Here is a 19,633-nt window from a genome sequence, read left to right as displayed (position 1 = left end):
CTCCAACTCGCAGGCATACGCTGCGAGTTTAGTGTTTTATTCATGTTCATGCTCTTATACACAAATGCCCTATTACATCTCGGTGTGAAATGCACACAGCATGCTCCCCACTCCTCTCTCTGTCAATTAAAAATAGGGTGAATTAATGAGAAACCTGCACCACTTTCACACATGAGCTGAGCCGATAGCGGGTTCCAAAGCCCAATTTTAACACTTGGCGCATTCCGCTTTTTCTCCACCTCTGCCTAATCATGCTGCCCCTCGTTCATATCACTGGAGGAATGAATGCAAGCAGCCCGTAATTAATTTCACAGTTGAATTGCTCGCAGGGAGACACGCATGCCCTCTTGCAGCTGCAGTCATGTGCGCATGTGTGCCAGTCACAGGTTGCGGTAACAAACCACATTGACTATTGACATATATGTGCTTATATAGCAAGGGGTTTCTTCCAGTCAAATGCCCTGGAACAAAAGAATGACCTCCTCTTACACTCAGTAGTCAGAGAGAAGAAAGAACAAGCTAAGCAAAATGTTAACGTAACGACAGGCAGAGTTTGATCCGACGCACTATTGACTCCGACCATATGGGAACGTATGGCTCAATAACCTTTATCTTCCTTTCCCATTTTCCATTCTTGTAAAAGGGCAATAGTGCCATTATTCGCTCTCAAGTTTCACCTCTATGCTGCTTGCTTCTTTATGTGCAGTCTGCACTTTTCCCAGGCACTAGAATTGAGGCTGTGCAAATGCGTAGGTACGTGAAACCATGTTGTGTGTAGTTTTAAAGTTGACTGTTTTTATGCTTTTCTCATTTTCAGAATAAACTGTATCAAATATCAAACTGTCTATGTCCACATTATAGGTTGTGGTCAGTGAAGGGGTACTTTTGATGGGGTAAAAAAAAAGGTAGCCCTTTCAGATTATTCATTGCCTATACATTGTGGGTACATTTCATGATAAAGGGACAGAAACAGAAATGTCCCAAAATTACTTGGGAAAACAGTCTGGTTCCATCAATGTTACAGCAGTGCTGATAATGATCTACCACCCAAATAGTACCTGCTCTGTGAAGGTCCATGGGGGTCCTGACCACTGAAGAACAGGGTAAAAGGGGGCTAAACCAGATGGACTACAATCTGTAATTGTAGAACTACAGTGCACCGTTTCCTCTTGCGTCCACAGTTAATCCTGTTGGATGTGGTTTGTCGTTTTTTGGTGGTATGCTGACATTACCCTGGATACCGTGGCTCTTGATACATCACAAAGACTTGCTGTCTTGGTCACAGATGCGCCAGCAAGATGTGCACCAATAATTTGTCCTCTTTTGAACTCTGGTATGTCACCCATAAAGTTGTGTGCATTGCAATATTTTGAGCAAAACTGCTCTTACCCTGCTAATTGAACCTTCACACTCTGCTCTTACTGGTGCAATGTGCAGTTAATGAAGATTGGCCACCAGGCTGGTCCAATTTAGCCATAAAACCTCCCAAACTAAAATGACAGGTGTTTCAGTTTCATTGTCCAACCCCTGTATTTTATTTATATATATATATATATATATATATATATATATATATATATATATATATATATATATATATATATATATATATATATATATATATACATATGTGTGTGTGTGTGTGTGTGTGTGTGTGTGTGTGTGTGTATATAAAGCATGACATTTCTGAAATTGTTTATCTCAAACGTGCATCTCAAATACTCAGATGTACAGTCAGAGATGTTGTCTGATGCAGCTGACTAAGTTAGGTGACTTCACAGACGGCAAAGGTTCAACTTCCCTGTTGTTTGTGTTGGCAAATATTAATATGTACCAACTGGAAAATTGAGAGAAAATCCAATCCCAATGTTACTGACTATCATGATCTCTGACTGTCTTTGCTCTGAACACCATTAGAGCCATTAGAGCCTGATTTAAATTAAGAATGGCTAATACTGTTTGAAAACCCAGAATCTTCCCCGTGGAATCAGCTGCCTTAAAATGAAATCGTCATGAATAAAATGTAAAGTTGCTGAAAGAAAATTGTGGCTGGGCTGTTTAAATAAGGATGAGACTCTTCTTCAGTGCAAGGAATATTAGTATGATCAAAAGTAACCCTAGCAACTCATTTAGTGTTGGTATTAACATTGACCTTTGGTAAAGGAAATGTTAATCCAGGAGTAGTTTATGAACTATTATTAAAAGAGTAAGTAAACACATCCATGGGTACATCATATTCACAATTCACATTAAAAATTACGTACTCTAGCCCTCCCACTTAAAGGGTGACCTCCTTGTCCAAAGGCAGTGCTATGCACGTTGCGGCAGCCTGTAGAAAACACTATTGACCTGCGGCGCTGCATCAGCAGTGCGGTGTGTGTGTGTGTGTGTGTGTGTGTGTGTGTGTGCGCGCGCCTCTTTGCCATCATTCCTCAGTTCCCTCGCATGCTAACAGTGATGACGAGCGCAGTGATCCTCAGCCACATTCAGTCGCAGCCGCAGTCGCCTCTCTGTCCACTCTATTTATAGCCACAGTGTGACATCTGCTTTGCATACGGCTCTGCCCCAGAGCACAGCGCTCCAGCAACTATGATTCCCCCACACTCGCCATCACGGATAAAAGGACACAAAGGGACACAGGCCTGTGCTGGACATGATGGGACCGTGCAGTCCACTGAGCCTGGAACGGATTGTGAACTTTCAATGATCCAGGCAATTCACTGGGGATTGGATAATTAATTGCCCCTGTTAAATGGCAGTAATGAAGCAATTAGGCTTTGGAAACCTATACGGCCTGAGTAGCTGAAGCCATTAGCTTGTCCATAGTTTCTTCGCTAGTGTCAGGGCTGTCACGTTCGTTGATTCACTCTTATTTTTCAAGCTCAATCGAAGGTTTTGGTAGCACCATCAAACAAGCTGACCATTCTTTTTGTGAGCTTTGAAAAGTGAATTGCTGTAAAAACAGGCACCACATCTATGATATGTTTGAGAGGTTCCAGTATAGTGTAGATTAGATTAGTAGCACATTCTGTGGTTTTAGGAAAGTGTTTAACCGATTAACTGTTAACCAACAAGTTAGTGGAGGGTGGTATGGCCAAAAATTTGTCACAGCATAAAAAATAAATATATACATATTAGGGGTGCGGTAAAAATGGATTTTTAGGTGCATTGCAATGCGGACGGGAACAATTCTGAATCGATTCACAAATGTCAAAAATCGATTTTCTAAATTTGAATTTATAACGTAGTGTTGACGGAACGCGAAGGGCGAAACTTGGAAGTGGGTAAGTGCAGCGACCCGGACAGTCTGTGGCAGCACATAACAAAAACACACATGGATGAGCGAGAAATCTGACCGGCTCTGCATTAAAGCCAGGTTCGGTCAGGAATCACAACCCAGCTGTTCAGAAGAGCCATTTTGTCCTTTCAACAAAAGTCAAACCACCTTGGGAGCCACAGCATTTATGCCCAGTATGTCTCAGTATGTGCTGATGTCCTAGTACAGGCTAAAAAATTATGAATGAAAAGTGGACTTACTTTGCTGTGTTTTAAGCTTTAGCTCAGCTATAGTTGCTTTCCTCCTGCCTCCACCAGAAAATTTTTCCTCAGAAGAGCAGCTTACTGTAAAATGTCTCTCATCATTGGCTGTTTTACAAGGCTGAAGTCGCTTCTTATTCTCCAGCTTCTTCTTCGAATTTTTCCGTTCCACCTTAAATTCTGACTAAGGCGCCGAATGTAAATGCGGCACCATTTAAGGTGGAACGGGAAAATTTGAAAGAGGTTCTGGTTCCATTGACTTACATTAAGTAAAATATGCTTTTTCTTTCTTCTGTAAAGTTGTCATTTTGGAGATAAGAGGTTTTATTCAATGTCAATTTATTTATAGAGCACATTTTACACAACATTAGTTGACCAAAGTACTGCACAAATACAAACATTAGTACTAGTAAAACAAATTTACAAGAGACAAAACAAGTTAGATAAAAGCCATGGAATATTAATGTGGGTGCCGATCGAATCAGGAGAGGCAGCTCATTCCACAGTTTCAGGGCAGCCCCAGCAAATGCTCGGTACCCCCTCTGTTTCGGCCTCGACTTGGGGACCAGCAGCCGAAGCTGATCGGCAGATATCGGGGTCCGTGCCGGAACATAAGCAAAAGTTTAAACTGTATTCTAAAAACAACTGGCAGCCAATGGAGTGAAGCCAGTACTGGAGTAATATGTTCTTTCCGGGATGTATGTTAAAAGCCTCGCTGCAGCAGTTTGCACCAATTGTAGCTTAGCAACCAATGAATGACCAGGACCAATGTATAGTGAATTACAATGATCAAGTCTTGTGAAGATAAATGCATGGCTTACTATCTCAAAGTCAGAGAAAGATAAAAACAGCTTAACTTTGGATAGCTGTCTGAGTTGGTAGAAACTGGACTTAACTTCCACCTTTATCTGCTTGTCAAATTTAAAACCCTCATCGAATATAACACCCAGATTTTTGACCGAGGTCTGAGTAAAAGTCTGCCACTGGCCTAGGTTCCATTGAGGACTACATGAAGGTCTCTCCTGGCCAAATTGGAGAATTTCTGTCTTGGCCTCATTTAGATTTAAAAGGTTTAAAGCCACCCATGCCTTTATTTCCTCGAGGCAGCACAGTAGAGTAGTCAAAGATGTAGCATCCTTTTTCTTCAATGGTAAATAAATCTGGGTATCATCAGCATAGCAATGGAAGGAGATCCTATATTTTCTAAAAATAGCCCCCAACAGCAGCATATACACTGTAAATAAAAAGGGGCCCAGGATTGAACCCCACACGAGAGAGATGCTGCAGACAAGAGTGCCTCCCCACTACTAACACCAAAACTCCTGTCTGATAGATGGGACTGAAACCACTTTAGAGCAAGGCCTTTAATACCAGCGGAACTCTCCAAACGCTCAACAAGGATATAATGGTCAATTGTATTGAAGGCAGCTGTTAAATCTAAAAGAATAATAATAGCAGAGTCACCCGAATCTGTAATCATTAGCAAATCATTAAAAATTTTCAAAAGCGCCTTTTCTGTGCTGTGGAGTGCTCTAAAGCCCAATTGGAAAATCTCATCTCATAGATTTGGTTTCTGTCTAGATAGGCTTCAGCTGTAAGAACACAACTTTCTCTAAAATTTTGACATAAAAGGAATTTTGGAAAGAGCACAGACGAATCCAAGCTAGGCTTTTTGATGATAGGATGGATCAATGCCTTTTTCAGATAGGTGGGAAGCAGCGATGCATATGTGCTGTTCAGACAGCAGCGATAAGTGTGTGTGATATATGTGTGTGTATGCGTATATATATGCGTGTGTGTGTGTGTGTGTGTGTGTGTGTGTGTGTGTGTGTGTGTGTGTGTGTATGGACAGATACTGCTGGAATTTTGAAAATGTTGGTCTTTCACGCTCTTAGTACAAGTTTGCAAAGGGCTTGTCATACATACAAGGCCCTGGTTCTGATGCAACTGATGGGGTCAGGCAGCCTCTGGTGTGTAACAAGAGGAAGCACAGCAAACACTGTTGTTAGGCTAAGGATAACCCCAAAAGACTGGCCTTTGGTTTATGCCTGCTGCCTCAAAACTATTTCAGATGCAACAGACTACATAATGAGATCATTTTCTTTTTAAAATGTGACAAACATCTGCTCAGCCTTTCAGCTAAATGGGATACTGTTTGCACTGTTGTACTTCACATTATCTATGCTTATTTGAGGTATAGCAGTATAACTGTTATGATAAAACTAAACAGTGGTTGGACCAATGCTGTGGTAATTTTAACTAATTTCCAATTAATAGTTTCTGTTTATTTTTTGTTTATCATTCAAAGTGAGGAGCTTTTTCAAATACCAATACCAGAAGCAAGCAATAAGACATCTATTTTATCCGTGTTCTGATATCCACTGAGAGACAGTGCCATGCATGGCAGTGTTAGGAAACCACACACATGTACACAATTAGTGAGAAGTATGTGGTGGACAGTGGTGACTTTTGAGAGCTGCCAAAGCTAAAAGCTAGCCAAAACCCCGGTGCCCCGGTTTGTGGCACTTATGTTTGTTTTAACTTGGGCTGGTAACTTTAAGTGGCTTGTCCTTAAATATTCCTTATAATAACGAACAAGTTGTAGTTGTTGGCACATCTGTTCCGAAAAAAAATAGTTTACATGTGATGATGGATCTTTTACTTCATATACATGCTTATATACCAGGCCTCACCCAGATATGCACAGATGCATAACTCCTAGACTGTATAATGTTCTTAGTGCTGTTTTTTTTCTTCCCCATGGTTAACTGATTACATGTTCGTTAACCAATATGGATTCTCAGTGGAGTTTTTCACTGTAACACAGTTGGGTTATCTGGGTATCAGAATAATCTGTTGTACCCCAAGTCAGCCTACAACCCTCTCTTTTTAGCGAAAAACATTGCGACATTAATCTCTTGCATAGCATCTGGCTTGTTGAAGCATTTATCGTAAGTCCTTGGATAGGTCACGTGGCTTTGCGGCTGCCTAACTATTGGCTCCATAAACTAGCCAGGTGCTTTTCCTCTATCCGCTGTCTACAAATCTGCACCCAACAATAGATGGGGAGCAGAAAGCAAGCAAGTGAGCTTAGATTAATGGTTGAGGTCAATTGTCTCTTGCTCTTTATCTCCTCTTTTGTTTTTGACATGCTTGTCTCCAAACAGCTGCTCTGTTCAGCCACTGCTTGTTCAGTTAAAGGATCCTTTTAATCGGGCGCCATTTAGAGAAACGATGGCTGAATCTGCAAAGGCTCTTTTGGGAGCAGGCAGCATGACAATTGTGGTGCCAGAGCTCAATGGCCCCCAAGAGAGTAGCCTGGAAGGCAAGGTGCTGTTAGTCAGACAATGGAGTAGAGTCAGACAGAAGCACAACTGAACCATGTTTCACCCTTTTGGATGGGGAAATGGAGTACTGAAGGTCGGACAGAATGTTATGGGTCTTTAAAGGGTATGGATGATGAGTGGTCCTAGTGGGGGTTGCCGTAGGTGCCATATGTCTGAATGCAGTGTTGTGTGTGGAGATGAAGGTCCCTTACATTTAGAAATTTTAAATTTAGGGTACACAAGATTGCTGAGGAATTATCAACTACTGTTTGTGTGTAGTACTCGCTCTGCCAAAAAAGCTTGCAGAAAAGTTCCGTCTGAATTTCAGAGTTCGATCATACTGTTAAGAGGAAGGAAGCTGTCAAATTACCTGCCTGCCCGATGGCATCTTATACAGTCCATCACATATTTACAATCTAACTTAGAGCTGCACTATGTAAGATTTGATTCTTAAAATTTGAAGTACTAGCACTACTGTGTCAGGAGAGAAAAACGCGCTAAAATGGGATGTGCATGCTTTGCTGTGAGTCACATTGTAAAGCCTGATATAATAACTTGAGTCAGAGGTGTCGGTCTAATTTAAACTGATGGTTAGTTTAATCTGCGTTCATGGATTAATTTATTACACAGCAGTTTGTGCATCCCCAGCAATTAAGTATTGAATTGAATTATCGGAAGGCAAAATTAACAGCTTGTTTTGTATAGCTTGTGTTTAGCATGAATGACAGTGTTATCACAAGAGTCCCATTTAATTCTACCATTAAATGAAAGAATACTTGATTTTAATTGAGCGCTAAAATATTTATTAAACACACTAACACTCTTTCTACTACAACTGCTACTGCTAATAATATTAATAATAATATGAATGGGCCTTGTTCACCAACTGTTCTTAAGAAGAATTTTTTTCTTAAAACCCACTTGCGCAGTTTGCACAATGTTTCTGACGTTCACCAGTGTTTTCTTATTTGAGGTTTGTTTTTAGGTAAGAACAGAATCTACACACACTCAAGAGCACAAAGGTGCGAACAGTTCTGTGATTTTAAGAACCCTTGTTTTTCTTAAGACCTTGCTCAAGAACACATTTAAGAAAAAAAATAGGAAGATACTGGTGAATGAAGCCCAATGTTATTTAGCTAAAATGCATAGCTGGAAAAAAATACAGGGCACTTTTTTTCTTGTTTTTGTTTGGTTGGGTAGAATGTTAGAAATTTGCCATGCCCTTTTGGAGAAGGCCATCTGGCTCGTGGTTAGAGTTTTGAGATCCATAGTCTGGAAGATCCAACATTTGACTGCACCCTGTGGTGAAATGTAGAATGCGCTGAGGTATTGCTTTTTACAGTGTTTTCGCGGTTTCCTCCAATCACACACATCAGCCACATGAAATGGCATAATGAATAGATGGTCTCCCCTCTCAACTACATTTCAGTATTTTCAACCTGAAAATCTGCTCCAACTGAACTGCTTCATCGCGTAACACATTCTGCTGCTTTCTTTAGCAAGAGTTGCAGCCTTTGGTGTGTATGAGAGTGAAAGAGAACAGGGAGGAGAAAGAAAATGATTGTCACTACTTTGTGTGTGTGTGTGTGTGTGTATACTTAGCATTCTGGGTAGGGCTGTGTGTGTGTTGGCAGGCTGCCAGTCCCATCCCATCCCTGTCTCCATCTTCTAGTGAGTCGTGGGGTGATTGACATCTGGCTGCTCTGTTGATGAGGTCTTTGGGGTGCGTTGCAGGCTGAAGTCGGAGCGACTGGAAGCCGTATGATAACGTCTGTGCTTTAGCTTGCTTTCAAGTGTTGATCGGCCCCATAGCGCCATGTCACGTGTCTGCCAATGTTCTGTGAATAAATATATATTGCTTGTGTTTGAGTCTACAAGTCTATAAAATGCGAGATGTAAAGCCTTTTTTTTCCAATACTAGTTGTCAAAAAATTAAATATACCGTTTTCCCCGTACCCCAAGGCATTCCAGCTCAATTTTAATGGCTCTAGCACATAGATCTAGACTACTTATACTACCATTATTAGAGGTGGTGTTTTTCCCACAATCCAAATAATCCTAAACACATTCACTGATGTTGAAGTCTGGACTCTGGGGTTGTCAGTCTGTTGTTCTGAGAACACCAGCAGCTTCTTTACTGGATTGCTTTATTTTTTATTTGCTTGCTTTTCTCAATAACGAAGCAGATCTGAACCAAGAATGGAGCTTTTTTCCCCTCTACTAGGTCTCGTGTGGTTGTCGGAGTTCCATTTTCTCAATATCTTCAAAGCAAACTCCAGTTTTGAAACTCCTGTTTTATCACTTTTTTTCCGTTGACTTTTCTTTTTCTTATCCAGGTGGATTATTTTATGTCTGTTGTCCTCAGAAATATCCTTCTAAAAAAATGAGTAACTTCTACCTAGACTTTAAAATAGTAAGAGAACCATGGGTACACACACATAGCCTGAGTGGATTTGTTTACTCAGCTATAAAATGGTCCCTGCTTTTAAAAAGCCCCACATTTTGTCCTTATGTTCTGCTGAATCAGGATGGCAGTATAAGCGGTCTCGATCTATGTGCTGGAGCCATTAAATTTGAGCTGGAAGCACAGGTCACTCACTATAGTGCTCCATAAATCCACAAGCATCAGCACTTAATTAAATTTGCCTGCTTCTGCAGACCTTGAGTCTAGCACCTCACTTTACCCCTACCCCCACTTTATCCCCCCCTTACTCACCCCCATTTCCATCCCCAGTGCATCCTTCATCTCTCATTATGGAGTCCTAATTGAAACACATGGGCTCTCTGGCTTGAGGTTTCCCCCACCACACTGTGTATGTGTGTGAGAGAGAGAGAGAGAGAGAGAGAGAGAGAGAGTGTGGAGGTGTGTTTAAGTGCCATGTAGCCCCTTTAATTGTAACTATTGGACTGTGCTGCCAGTCTCACTCTGCTGCTAAAAATAGCCTGCCTTTCCTCTTCCACCACGGGGAAGCCAAGAGGTATGAGGCTTATCTGTTCGAGAGTGAGTGTGTATTCAAAGAATGTAAGTCTATATGGAGACTGGGTGGGGGGAGTTGTGGGGCTAAGTGTTTAGAATGCAGCAGGAGGTACGGTGTCCATCTGTGAGGTAAAAGGCACCTCTGGCAGCAAACACTGGATCTATCTGGCTTGCCTGAAGGCACAGAGATGGGAGATGATGGCGTAATTCCCTAAAGCCATAAGGGGAGACAGTGCGAAAATGAGGACTGTGTAATAACGTAAGGCAGCTTGTAAGAAGCATTAAACTCTTCAGATGTCTAGTTCCCATCACCACCACTGTGAAGAATTCTCTGGATCACTGTGGAGCACTGTGAAAGACTTTGTCTGCATCTTAGCCATTTAATAATGCAGAAATTTTGTAAAAATCGATAAAACACTGAACATGACAGAAATAAACAGGACAAAAATGTGAAAAATTCTGACACTGCATGAAAATTATACACGCAAAACACAATATTAATGTTTTTGGAATGTCTTCATTAGATCGTCAGTTATACACATGTTGAATCCCTTTTGAATTTGAGTAATTTGCACTAATAAGTTTCATTTAGTCTGTAATGACCTTTACAGTCCCAAAATTCATTGCATTAATTAGTGTTCAAGTTGTACACCAGTGGGAACAGAATACCCAAATTGCGTAGTCATAGTTGTTGCTTGGTTTGAAGTTTATGCACAAGATTTTTGAAGAAGATTGCAAATCGGCTCATACGGCACTACAATCACAGTGTTGCAATGGACTGTTATCATCTTGCTTGTTAATCAAGGAAATGTGACTAATTGGGCTTTTTAAATATTAAAAATAAAATTAAAATTAAACTCAGAAATAACATTCAAATATTAAAACTAACATACAAATATTCAGTTCAGTGGAAAAAATGTGCAATGAAATTTCATGGGAATGATGATAATAATAACCATAATGATGATAAATACCTTTAATTCTAGAGCATTTTGTTGGCAGCTCAAAGTGATTTACAGACAAGTAATAAAGCTTAACAGTAATAGAGGCCATGAGTATTAAAATCATAAGCAGCGCTGATAAAAAGATAAATACTAAAAGAGATGTTAAATTTTAATTAAACACAAATTGTATCTCTTTAATTTAGATGTTTCTTAATAGTGAGCACTGACCCTGAATGTCTAATTAAAGGTGGAATCCAGTTCAACAATTTGGAAGCATATTAACTGGAAGAGGCTTCTCCACGTTTTCTGTGTTTTATGAAAGGTATTTGCAGAAGGCCAGTATGTACAGATCATAGAGCATAAACACACAGACATTCTGTAACATAAGAGGGTGCTAGGTCATTTAGAACCTTAGTAGCAGAAATTGAGAGTAGCCAGTGCAGTTTTTTCTAAACGGGAGTGATATGAGCGCTCTCTCTGTTTTTGTGAGGCTCTGTGCTGCTGCATTTTGTAGTTGTAGAGGATGTGTTATCTTTTTGGAAGTACAGTAAGAAGACCATTACAGTGATCAACTCTGCTTGTAACAAATGCCTGAACAAGTTTCTCTGCATTGCTCTGAGATAGAAAAGGCAGAATATCAGTGATATTTCTCAAATGATAAAAAGCTACTTTAGTGACTGTGCTTACATTCGGAATAAAACAGTTCAAAGTCTAAGATTACACCCAGGTTTTGTACTCTAGGTTTTGTATAAAAAGCTACAGAACCAAGATTCTCATAGAGCATCTTTCTATTAATTTTCATATCAAGAATCAATGTTTTTTCTTGATTTAGTTGTAGAAAATATTGTGACACCCACTGAGAAATGACATACAGCTAATAAAACTGTCAAGTGTCTTGATTTTTAGATCGAATGACAATGTATAATTGCTTGTTATCAGCAAAGCCATGAAAATTGATGTTTCCTAATGACATCTACAAAGAGGAAAGCAAAGGCCGCATAACTGAACCTTGTGGGACTCCACAAGAAATGTTCAGTGTTTTTAGTAACTGTCATTCTGAACAAAGCAGTATGTTTATTTTATAAGCTGAATGACGATAACAGACAGAAATACGCTCTCATATGAGATAATCAGTGATCAGTGATGCTTCAGATCAGAGTTTCTGAAAAAAAAACAGCGTTCCAGACATGCCTGCTTTGTAACATAGTAAGCTGTTAATCACTTAGTATTTATAAGGTAGCTGTAGCACATCTATTGCACCCTCTCACCAGTTAACTTTCACTATAGATGGTATGCTCATGCTTACCTTAACCTTGACATCAGGATATCTCTTTTGTTGGGGTTGTACGTATTAGTAATTCTCAAAGACATGTCAGGCATCTGTACATTACTTGACAACCATCTCATGAGTCACAAGCCCTAGCTTGATAATTAAGTGCCCTTTTGTAGATTTAGGAGACACAACATTGTCTTAGAAATAATATTTTTACTGCACCTGCATCATTTGTATTTTTTTAGCAAATGAATATTATGCTCTTTTATTTAAAATCTATTTATTCATGTGTTCAAATATGTTAGAATATAGACAAGCAAATGACCACCTTAGTAAAAACGAACACTACTGCAATACTCTGTTCTATATATGGTCTGATACAGTCTTCATAGTGATCTGTGTAGCACTCCTGGTTTTACAGTGTAGAGAATAGTGCTTAAGGGTTAATTATGAACCCAGCGAAGGTCATTTCTGCAGACACAGGTTATGACTCAGTTTAGAAGTGATACCAGCTCCCGGAACAAAATGTTTACACTGAGACAACATGGATGGACACACACTCTCCCCCTCTTTCCTCAAAGACGGGCATGCTGTAAATGTGCATGCATATGTTTTAGCACCACTTCAAAGTCCTGGAAGGGATTTTAAAAAAGATAAAACAGATGAAAGGGCTGCTGGTGAAGTCCTGCCTTTGAGTCCCCAAACAGCTGCAGCAGAGCGAGAGGGAAGGAATGGGGGGCAGCACCACTTGCTGAGACACACACACATACACACACGGCCCTCCTCCTCCTCTCCCCAACCGCCCCCTCCCATCTTGTATGAGCGAGCTGCCAGTGCTGCAGTCTGGAATGTTTTTCCACCGCTCTGCCTAGTCGTCACCCTCCAGAGCGTGGCAGAGAGAGGGAGAGAGCGCAAACGAACAAGTGAATGTGTGTTTATTCTACAGAGATTGCTGTTGCCAGCCAGCTGTGTCGGAAGGGGCTTGTGTGCAGACAGAGGCTGCTGCTCTCCTCAAGCTTTCACTGTCCTTCCACTCGTGAGGGAGGGATTTCGGGACTCTTCCATTAGGATGTTAGGTGCGTTTTTCAGAAGCTCATCAAGGTGAATGCAGCTTTGAGAGGTGCTTAACCGATACTGATTAGAAGCGCGTTTATTTCTGTTGAATAGAAATGCAGAGACGTTATTGAAGTGTGGTTTTCAGTACATCTTGAAGTGGTGAATGTACATTAGGGCTAAAGACTTTCTTGAACAGTGAAGTGTGGTGCTTTATAGTGTTTATTATCGGGTTGTAGTCATCAGCTTGGTGTAAGACAGCACTTCCGTGGCGATTAATTTGAACTGACAGATTGTTTTGGTGTCAGACTTTGTGTGAGAGAGTGAGCGAGTGGACTAGGCTGCCGTGTCTCTTTGATGACTGACCGCGTGGCTGGTGTTTTGGCAGTAGAGGAGATAAAAATGTCCTCTCCAGGCTTCCTTCTTGCAGGACACAATGCATCTTTGTCAGAGGCAGCGTAAACAAGGAACCAAGCAAGAGGAGTAATTGCTCACTGTGCTCCTGTCCAACACTTGCGCACATGTGGTAATGCTTTGTTTTGCTCGAGAGAGAGAGAGAGAACACAGTGTACCATTGGTTTTGTGAAAAGATATAGGTTCAGGTCTTTACTGCGTGCCTTTTCAAATGACCGTGGCCACAGTGTTAATGAATTTGATTGCGAGCAGATCTGTTAAGAGTAGACCAGTGTGAGCTCTCTGTGAGGTTGACAGTAGTGTGTGGAGTCAGTGTTGAGTTAGTGTGAGGGATGCTGTGCCCAGCCTCCTGCCTCCCGCTCCTCAGGGAACTCTCTCAGTGGCGCTGCCTGCTCAGTTGGCCTCGACAGCGGGGAGTGTGTGCCACGAGCACAAGCCGCCCTGTGTGTCCCACCAAACCGCTGCCTGGGAGCAAGGTGAGTAACGTCCCTGAGGCAGCTCTGTCCCTCAGAGGATTTCATCATACACTTTCAACACTCAGGCAGTGTTGTTGTTCACTGTGTGTAAAGTTCTGAATGTTTGTGTTTTTTTGGTGTTGTTTGTTTTTTGAGATTGTAAATTTTGTTTAGTTGTTTTCTTGGACTAAATGTTGGGCCTAATCAACAACAGTTGTCAAAATCTAGTCATTTTTTTTTCAGTATAGCTTGTCCAAATTTGAGGTATTTTGCTAAAATAATAATGCTGATAGATTGCTTAATCAAATATTAGCCCCAAAGGCTTGAGCTCTGAACAGCTGGTTGGTGGTGATGTGCACCTTTTAGATGTTGGACTGGGGGAAAAAGAAGTCTAGCCATTCACCAGCAACAGCACAAACCAGAGTGACAGTTGGCAGAGTTAGCTGGTTAGTAGGGCTGGGTGATATGAGAATATTTATATTTTTCTCAGCATATCGTGGATCATATCTTGGAATATCATGATATTGCAAAAATAATATCACCCACCTTTATGGATTAGTTATTTTTTTTCATGGAAGTGCTGTGTGTTTGCACGAAATGGCGCAGAACTACATGTCAAAAAAAGACTGCGTTCTGGAATTGATTTTGAATCGGGTTTCTTTTGTTTTCTTCGTTGAAAATATTATTCAGACTTAATTGAATACGAGCAAGCACAAACAATAATTATCTATACTGCTATCTTAATTATCAATATTGATATATGATAAGGAAAGATGTCAAATTTGATTTTTTGATCATATCTTCTTTCTACCGAAAATTTTTGGGCGAAGAATGGCCGAAGGATAAGAGAGGCTGAAATCGGCCTGAAATAAAGTGTCAAAATCTAAGACTTTATGAATACATGTAATGATAAATTGTGATAAATCAACTTTGAAATTGTCATCCACATAAAACAACATAAAGGTTTTTACAAGAGACCTTAGGCAAGTGATTTGTAATCACTGCTCATGCCAAGTATAAGGAGGGGTTACAATGCACAATTAAGTTCTTTACCGCTGCTTTGATGCCACCTGAAAATATAACATTCTGCTCAGAATACAGCAAATCAGAAGACTGACAAAATAATTCACAAATGACGAAGCCAAAATACAAACTGTCATAAGAAATAGAGGAATCCATTAAATTGGATGATGAGCAGTTCTCTGTTGTGAGGACATATGTGCTGTAATCTCTTTAGTATGTTTATATTATATGAACTTTTTAAAATTTATTGTCAGCTTGTTTTTGATTTTTGGCCAAGTATTTCCTGAATTTTAGCTCCAATAATTTTCATGTTGGTGTATTGCTACAACCACCTAGCCCTTCTTAGTGGGTTTTGGATTTAACTGTTGCCAGTAAGGTTTTTCCTCAAGCTTCACACCGCATTGTACATAGAGCAGCTTTGTATGTCATTTTAGTGTAAAGAAAGTAAGTCTGTATTGTTATACAAGTTGAATAATCAGAGATTCTGATGTTGAGTGCTGCGTCTTCTGAAACCATCTATGAGAAAATATGAAATGTAACTGAAGATAACATTTAATTCAAAGACTGGGCTGTGATTCCGTGCCATCTCCACTGCCATCCAACCACTCTAACCTAATTACTCTGGCCTATGCTGGAGTCATTTCAGCTTTAGAAACTTTTAGCGGAATTGCTATTGATTCCAAAGTGGCTAGACTTTCGCTGCAGAGACTGATTAGGGGAAATCAGATTCCAGTTGCCTGATGGACGGTGCCCTATTTTAGGTCATGCGATCCATGAGCCTACCGCCCCCCCCTTCCCTCAATCGCCCCTCCCAACCACTATCACGCTTCTAATTATGACCTCCATTTCCCAGCAACGATGAAGTCATATAGAACCATTACCTGCACAAAAACAACTATGATCACGGCATCCGCGATGACACTACTAGGAGCATCGGTCCATTTTTCTTATTCTCATATTCTCTGTCCTTGAGGGAGCAGCAGAGGGGGGAAAAGAGAGGCGACAGTAATGATGGCATCTTGAGTGTTCCAGGCTCCGTCTCACGAGGACTGAAAATGCTCACGCAGACACACACACACACACACACACACGCATGCACGCTTTCTCTCACCGGCACACATTTTCTCATGCCATTCTTTTCAGCTAATGCCTCACTGACACTTGATGGCGACTCAAGGTTCACCTGTCTCTTCTGAAGAGACAGACTGACAGCCATACCTGCTGAAGTTTATCTTCACTGTAAAAAGCCTGAATGCTGGAAAAGCCAGACTGTTGGAAATAACCAGAAGCTTATTATCAGGGATTTATGCCGTGGAACACAACAAATGGTCTGGAATACTGAGAAGGAAAAAGCACGATACTGCTGCGAGCAATATTTCTGATGATGAATGAAATCCAAACAAGTTGTATATCCATATTTGTGCATCATATTTCATATTTTACAGGTCTACAATACAAAGATTTTCACTAAATTCTAGACATTCTCACGGGCATTGCATGCCAGGGAAAATATAATGCTGAGGGTACGAATGCTGTTTTTCAAATGAATAATTCAAGGAAGCGAACTACTTTTCAGTAGAGTTTTAAGGTGAATAGTTAAAAGTTGAGCCTCTCTCTCTTAAGCTTTACTAGGTCATGCCCCAGAAGCATACAGATGTGCAATGATGGCAAAAACAGACATGATCTGTCTGTCTGTACCCTAATCAGAGGCGCATCTCTTCACAATGTTTAATGTCTTTTGCATATTGGCAAACACTAAACTGAGCAGCCTCTCCCCAATTAAGACTGGAGTACTGACTGAGTTAGGAACACTTCTTAATATTCTGCATCAACAAAATAGATGCCGCGTTTTAAATATTGCCTTTCATTGAAGCGAGTTATCTGGATGGATTAGAGAAGAAGTCCAGGAACATGCTTGACCTCCAGTCGCAGCTCCCCTTGTCGGCTGAACTCGCGGGAAGTGATTTGCAACTTAAATGCGGAAGCGTGTAAATAATTTAGCAGCCAAGCTCCCGGCCTGGGCTTTGTGTGTCTCCACAGGGCCAGCCTGGCACAGACTCAGAAGAGTGCACTAGAAAGGGAGCGTTTCACTTATTATGTCAGCAGGCCTCTGGAGCCCCAGACGCTGTCAGATTAGAAGTTTTAATTAAAATATGAGAGCTGAAGAAAGATTTCAGGGGGAGGGGAGAGAACATTTACAGCCAGTGGCAACTTTGTCTGTTTTTGTGTGTCACAGGATTAGTCTAGTGGTTGGGATTCCGCACATTATTTTTATATTTATTCTTAATTGGGTTCTTGTAAAGACTGTTTGCATGTTGGGTTGTTCTGATGCAGAGTCGCAGATGCCCTCAGGGCCTCATCAGTGCAGAAGGGTCGACAAGTTCACAGCAGGCAACAGAGCGGCCACGGCTTTGGCTAAAACGCGAGTTCAGATTCCGCACGCACACCCACACACTCCTCGAGAACTCACTCCATCAGAGGTGTAAATCTCTGACCTCACATCAATTTAGTTCAGTTCTAGTTCTCTCGCACAGTGTGAATTTGTTTCGCTTCAGCCCCGCTCAATTTGATTACATTAAAATAACAGTATTAATATTTCATAAATTTGACTGGAGGAATTATTTGCGCAGTAGTGATATGATATATAGTGGTTGAGACTTCTGTGTAATTTTCTATTAAATATATATTTTGTACTTTTTTCCTGATGCTGAAAAATTAATAATTTACAGAATAACAAGTACTCACATTTTGACTGGAAATTAAATAAATGAAAAGGTGGTCTCTGACTTTTGCCCTATTTTGGCATTATTTCGAAACATATTCTTATGTTTAAATTTAATAAAGTAAGAGTTCATACAGCAAGATGGAATTTATCTCCATAATTTACATTTAATTTTTTTATATTTCACCATCAGACTTAACAAAACTATAATGGTACCTTTCTCAGGGACATGTTTAGAAATGGTTTTATTTTCCTGTGGCCATGCAGTTGAATTGCCACCTTCAGGTGATGCGTCGGTGCATTTTTGCACCCCTGCATTCCACAGGGATCGATGCGTCTCTTGCACCCTATTCTGCTACTGGATCATCTCAGACCCCCTCCTGTTTCCCTCAGCTCCAGTAAGCACGAGAGAGGGCTTTATCGCTAGCCAACTGCCTGCAGGATTACTGCACAAAATCCTGTCTTTCTCTCATTAAAAAGAAAGATAAGAGGATAAGCGGCTGACGGGGGAAGGACGCCGCTCCTCGAATGACTTTTACACCTCTGACGGTCAAATCATTTGGCTCAGAGAGGAGGAGTCGAGAAATCTGAATGGATTAGAGAGATTTGTTTGAGGGCATTTGGACATGGGCCATGTGCTAATGAAAATGAAAGTCAATTAGGCATAAAAAACATGTCACCTTTGAGACATGATAAGAATGGTTCTTTTTGTCCCCCAGCAGCTTCTTAACCCATGCATTTTGACACTAAATGGTGCCATTTTGAGGCACTTGCCACTTCTGGGCCCTCCTGCACTGCTGGATAGTGGCTGTGAGTCATAAATTTTTTTTTTCTCAGAAGTCACTGCCTGTCAATCAAATTAATAATTAATTTGGCAGATATTGAAGCATGCCTTTAGGGGTGGTTCAGCAGGCCAAAACACACCATACCTTGGTCATCAACATATAGAGTATCTTGCTTCAGTGCTCAGTGTTGACCTTATGTTTTTCTGCTTATGGCTCTGTGGTGAAACATTCTGAATTCTCAGTAAATTATTATTATATGTAATAACAAATGGTGTTCTGTAAAGAATTTGTAAATATTGTTTCACTTTCTTCTATAATGAATCTATACAGTAGTTATTCTGTCAAGCCAAGTTCTTTCTGTTGCATCTCTACAATATACAGGAAAATGGAAAACCATATTGTATGCAACAAACATACAAGGCCATCACTCTTGTCATTAAAATGACCTCTTAAAAAAGACCAACGGACTTCTGCTTCCCTTTCTCCTCAATTCACTACCCTGTTTTTCTTAGCCTCATCTACCTTCTTTGTGCTCTTTTTTAAGCTTTCCCATTGGACTCACATTTTCAAATAATGTGTGCTAAGCCCTTACAAACACTATAACTTGAACAACAGCAGCTCTTTTTGGAGACTCTGCTAAGCTGATGGAATTCCTTGAAAAGAGCTGGTTTATCAGGTTATTGCAGGATTTGCACCCTTTGTTGATTCTGAAGTCCAATCCCGTAGGCCTTTGAGAACGGTAATTGTTGATTGCTGCATGCTCGGTGAGGACTTTGCATTTGCAGTGTTTGCATTTTGAGTAAAGGCAGGCGCAGAGGAAACATTCAAATTTGACCTTCACTGATCTTCCTTGACTGATAATCAAAGAAAGAACCCTGCTGTGCACCATAGCAATTCATCTTAAAGTCATTGACCTGGTCCATCCCACTCATACTCCCCAACAATTCATTCCATCACCCACACTTGGAGAATAGAGAGCTGGTATGTCCTGCCCTTTCATGACCCAGTTCTGATGAGCAAGACTGTTGTATGTATGGTTTAGGATATAGCACTCTTGAACCTACTGATCACTGTAACTAATTTATGGACTCTTTCTGCAGTTCCCTCAGAGCCTCATTTGTTGT

At 40.6% G+C, this 19,633-nt stretch overlaps 1 protein-coding gene across 1 annotated transcript in view; it reads left to right on the top strand.

Moving 5' to 3' along the window:
* The window catches only part of siah2l (seven in absentia homolog 2 (Drosophila)-like), a 34,434-nt gene that overhangs the window by 10,197 nt on the left and 4,604 nt on the right, over positions 1-19,633 (top strand). The window lies entirely within an intron of this gene.

Source organism: Pygocentrus nattereri, chromosome 16, assembly GCF_015220715.1.
Source record: "Pygocentrus nattereri isolate fPygNat1 chromosome 16, fPygNat1.pri, whole genome shotgun sequence".
Lineage (NCBI taxonomy): Eukaryota > Metazoa > Chordata > Actinopteri > Characiformes > Serrasalmidae > Pygocentrus > Pygocentrus nattereri.
The sequence above is the reverse complement of the archived record's forward strand: the minus strand, read 5'-3'. Positions and strand labels throughout refer to the sequence as shown.